Source organism: Coregonus clupeaformis, chromosome 17 (assembly GCF_020615455.1).
Source record: "Coregonus clupeaformis isolate EN_2021a chromosome 17, ASM2061545v1, whole genome shotgun sequence".
Taxonomy (NCBI): domain Eukaryota; kingdom Metazoa; phylum Chordata; class Actinopteri; order Salmoniformes; family Salmonidae; genus Coregonus; species Coregonus clupeaformis.
The window spans coordinates 61,544,946-61,550,451 of NC_059208.1; positions in this window are offsets into that span (position 1 = coordinate 61,544,946).

Consider the following 5,506-nt stretch of genomic DNA (forward strand, 5'->3'; position numbering starts at 1 on the left):
TATCAACGGCTGCACTGAAATCTAACATTACAGCTCCCACAATCTTCTTATTATCAATCTCTTTCAATGTCAGGTTCTTGTCCAGTTCTGGCATTTAGGTCGCCACAGACTAGTAAATGTCCCTGGGCCTGGAAATTGTTGATCTCCCCCTCTAGGATGGAGAAGCTGTCATAGTTAACGTATGGGGATTATATTGGGGGGATATAGGTAGAACACATGAGGACATTTTTCTCTGTTGACATAATGTCCTTATTAATTTCTAGCCAGATGTCAAATGTTCCTGTTTTGACTAATTTAATATAGTGTGTTAGGTCTGCTCTATACCAAATTAGCATTCCCCCTGAGTCTCTTCCCTTTTTCACACCTGGTAGTTTGGTGGATGGGACTACCAGCTCTCTGTAACCTAGAGGGCAACCAGTGGGTCCGTCTCCTCTATACCATGTTTCTTGTAGGATGACAATCTCTGTATTTCCAATTTCTTTGATGAAGTCTGGGTTCCTGCTATTTAGACCAAAGGCAGATGACCTCAGACCTTGTGTATGCAGTGCCTTAGACCACTGCGCCACTCAGGAGACACTGGGATGGTGTCTCGCTGGTCTGGGCGGGGTGTCTGTTGTTCTGTTGCTCCTGTGTGAGGTGCTGGGGCTGCAACAGTCCTCTGACAACAGCTCCAGGGCATGCCTAGTGTTTGGGCACCAGAGTTTAGCCACTTTGTGTTTGGGAAAAAGTTTATCCTCTTGAATGTATTTGCCATTTGAGTCAATGAGGAGCACAATTTCTGGCTTTTGTGTGTCCTCAGTGGATGTGTGGGGGTTGTCAAGAGGGCTATCAGGGGAGCTGACAGTGGGGCTGTTAGGAGGGGGTGGGGTCTGTTGGGTTGGTGGGTCCTGTCTTGTCAGTCCCATTGTGGTGTTGAGATTGTGGTCCGGGTCTGAGGTGGGCTGTTCTGCTGGCTTCTCTGGGGGAGTGTCCTGCTCTCTGTCACACCTCAGCTTTCTGACCTCATCCTTCAGTGCCATGTCAGCCTCTTTAAGTTCTCTCACCTCAGTCCGTAGAGCAGCCAGCTCTCTCAGACAGCCGTAGAGCAGACAGCTCTCTCAGACAGCCGTAGAGCAGACAGCCCTCTCAGACAGCCGTAGAGCAGACAGCCGTAGAGCAGCCAGCTCTCTCAGACAGCCGTAGAGCAGCCAGCTCTCTCAGACAGCCGTAGAGCAGCCAGCTCTCTCAGACAGCCGTAGAGCAGCCAGCTCACTCAGACAGCCGTAGAGCAGACAGCTCTCTCAGACAGCCGTAGAGCAGACAGCTCTTTCAGACAGCCGTAGAGCAGACAGCTCTTTCAAACAGCCGTAGAGCAGACAGCTCACTCAGACAGCCGTAGAGCAGCCAGCTCTCTCAGACAGCCGTAGAGCAGACAGCTCTCTCAGACAGCCGTAGAGCAGACAGCTCTCTCAGACAGCCGTAGAGCAGACAGCTCTCTCAGACAGCCGTAGAGCAGACAGCTCTCTCAGACAGCCGTAGAGCAGACAGCTCTCTCAGACAGCCGTCCATCTCCACATTCTGCCCTCCGGGTCTTGTTTGGGTTGGGTTTGTGCTGGTTTGTTTTGTGGGTTTGTTCTGTCTGGATTGTGTGGACCAGCTCTCTGAGCTCCACCATGTCTCTCTCCAGCTCTGTGAATGTATCCCTCTTAGTGATGGAGGAGCAGTGCAGTTGTGGAACCTGGGTGTGTTCAGTGCTGGGGGGGTTGACTTTCCTCGTCTGCAGGAAAGTTTGAAGAGGTGTGATCAGACTCACTCAGGATGGAGGAGTCGTCACAGAGAGAGAGAGCTTTTCCTGCTGTGCTCTCTCTTTGATCCTATAAAAGTCCTGCTAGAACTGGTTGAGGATGCCCTGCACCATTACTGCCCCAGACTTGTACACGTTGACAGAGGTTGTTTAAATTTCCTCAATGTCTAGTATTCTGAGTTTCCACCCTGGGCCAACACCCTCTCTCTTGACATAGGGGTAGTGTGCTCTTATAGCACTGTGCCATGCCAGGGGGTGGTCTGTGTGGAACATTAAGTTGCTTACGTTTCCCTCTTTGTAGCAGTCAGCAAATAGTGTCTCTGGATTGTCCTTGAGGAGCTTTTTTTGTACTTATTCCATGCCGGGTTATTTTTAATATACATGGGGTACTTTATTGTAATGACCTTTACACAGTGATAAGCCATGGGGGCTTGAAAGGTCTCTGCTCAAGAGTTTTCACACCTCTCACTTCACACTTCCGTGCTAATTGAAGTTGCAGCCAGTTCAGGTCAAATCTGTCATAGCAGCTTGGTAGCTTAGTAGCCTTATGTAGTAGCTTTATATAACAGAATGACCTAGAGGTTATTGTCTTTTACTTTGTGCCTTCATAAGTAGGTTCAGACTGAACATCACTCACTCAGTTGTGTGTTGGATGGTATTTCCAGGTTCCGCTGTGTTTCTTCTGCAGGCTTTGGTTTGTTAGAAGTATTTTCTTGATAGTCCTTGGCAGTAATAGTCCATTCAGGTAATTGTGTCCAAAATCAAGGTTTTAGGTATGGAATTAGGATTTGGATTGAAGGTTTTGAAGTTGAGGTTAGTATCCTGTATAAGTCCTAGCGAAAAAACTCTAATTTATCTACATTTATCCAACTCTAATCCTGTCTTTTATAGAAGAACTCGGGAGCTCTCTACCTCTCTCTCTCTCTCTCTCTCTCTCTCTCTCTCTCTCTCTCTCTCTCTCTCTCTCTCTCTCTCTCTCTCTCTCTCTCTCTCTCTCTCTCTCTCTCTCTCTCTCTCTCTCTCTCTCTCGCTCTCTCTCTCTCTCTCTCTCTCTCTCTCTCAATTTAAGGGCTTTATTGGCATGGGAAAGGTATGTTAACATTGCCAAAGCAAGTGAAGTAGATAGTAAACAAAAGTGAAATAAACAATAAATATTAACAGTATGTCACGCCCTGGCTCTGGGGACTCTTATATGTTGAGCCAGGGTGTTAGTTTCTATGTGGAGTGTCTATGTCTCGTTTTCTATGTGTTCTTTTCTAGATCGTGTATTTCTGTGTTGGCCGGGGTGGTTCCCAATCGGAGGCAGCTGTGTCTTGTTGTCTCTGATTGGGAACCATACTTAGGCAGCCTGTTGTGCACTTGTCATTTGTGGGATCTTGTTCCGGAGAGGTTTGTGTTTTGTTAACCTTAGGACTTCACGTATCGTTTTGTGTTGTATTATTAAGTACTCATTAAAAGATGTACGCATATCACGCTGCGCCTTGGTCCGTTGCTTACGACGATCATGACAGAAGATCCCACCATAACAGGACCAAGCAGCGTGTCCAGGAGCAGACAGCCTGGACTTGGGAGGAGATCTTGAACGGGCAGGGATCCTGGACTTGGGAGGAAATCCAGGCCGGAATGGATCGCCGTCCGTGGGAGGAGACGGTGGAGGCGCGCCATAGAGAGGAGCAGCGGCGCCAACCGTGCCGACGTCGGACACGCAAGAGGCAACCCCAAGACATTGGCAACCCCAAGTACGAGTACACAGCCCTGTACGTCCTGTGCTGATGCCTCACACAGAGTGTGTAAAAATAGGCATTCAGCCAGGACGGGTTGTGTCAGCTCTTCGATCCAGACCTCCAGTCCGTCTCCACAGCCCGGTCCGGCCTGTTCCTGTTCCCCGCACCAAGCCTGTGGTGCGCGTCGCCAGCCCGGTCCGGCCCATTCCTGCTCCCCGCACCAAGCCAGTGGTGCGCGTTGTCAGTCCGGCACAGCCCGTGCCTGTTTCACCGGTGCCTGGTCAGGTACCGGTCAGCTGCTCCACACCGGAGCCTAAGCAATCCGCTCCACCGATGTCCAGTCCAGCTCCAGCCAGCAGGGCCAGACCAGACCAGGGGCGCTACGGGGGGGTAGCTAGAGAGTGGTGGTCACGCCCGGAGCCGGATCCGCCTCCGAGGCGGAATGCCCACCCGGCCCCTCCCCTGTTGGGTTTAGTTACTGTCACGCCCTGGCTCTGGCGACTCTTATATGTTGAGCCAGGGTGTTAGTTTCTATGTGTAGTGTCTATGTTTTGTTTTCTATGTGTTCTTTTCTAGATCGTGTATTTCTGTGTTGGCCGGGGTGGTTCCCAATCGGAGGCAGCTGTGTCTTGTTGTCTCTGATTGGAAACCATACTTAGGCAGCCTGTTGTGCACTTGTCATTTGTGGGATCTTGTTCCGGAGAGGTTTGTGTTTTGTTAACCTTAGGACTTCACGTATCGTTTTGTGTTGTATTATAAAGTACTCATTAAAAGATGTACGCATATCACGCTGCGCCTTGGTCCGTTGCTTACGACGACCGTGACACAGTAAACATTACACTCAGAAGTTCCAAAAGAATAAAGACATTTCAAATGTCATATTATGTTACAGTTGAAGTCAGAAGTTTACATACACTTAGGTTGAAGTCATTAAAACTCGTTTTTCAACCACTCCACAAATTTCTTGTTAACAAACTATAGTTTTGGCAAGTCGGTTAGGACATCTACTTTATGCATGACACAAGTAATTTTTCCAACAATTGTTTACAGACAGATTATTTCACTTATAATTCACTGTATCAAAATTCCAGTGGGTCAGAAGTTTATATACACTAAGTTGACTGTGCCTTTAAACAGCTTGGAAAATTCCAGAAAATGATGTCATGGCTTTAGAAGCTTCTGATAGGATAATTGACATAATTTGAGTTAATTGGAGGTGTACCTGTGGATGTATCTCAAGGCCTACCTTCAAACTCAATGCCTCTTTGCTTGACATCATGGGAAAATCAAAAGAAATCAGCCAAGACATCAGAAAAAAAATGGTAGACCTCCACAAGTCTGGTTCATCCTTGGGAGCAATTTCCAAATGCCTCAAGGTACCACGTTCATCTGTACAAACAATATTACGCAAGTATAAACACCATGGGACCACGCAGCCGTCATACCGCTCAGGAAAGAGACGCGTTCTGTCTCCTAGGGATTAAAGTACTTTGGTACGAAACGTGCAAATCAATCCCAGAACAACAGCAAAGGACCTTGTGAAGATGCTGGAGGAAACAGGTACAAAAGTATCTATATCCACAGTAAAACGAGTCCTATATCGACATAACCTGAAAGGCCGCTCAGCAAAGAAGAAGCCACTGCTCCAAAACAGCCATAAAAAAGCCAGACTGCGGTTTGCAACTGCACATGGGGACAAATATTGTACTTTTTGGAGAAATGTCCTCTGGTCTGATGAAACAAAAATATAACTGTTTGGCCATAATGACCATCGTTATGTTTGGAGGAAAAAGGGGTTGCTTGCAAGCCGAAGAACACCATCCAAACCGTGAAGCACGGGGGTGGCAGCATCATGCTGTGGGGGTGCTTTGCCTCAGGAGGGACTGGTGCACTTCACAAAATAGATGGCATCATGAGTAAGGAAAATTATGTGGATATATTGAAGCAACATCTCAAGATATCAGTCAGGAAGTTAAAGCTTGGTCACAGATGGGACTTC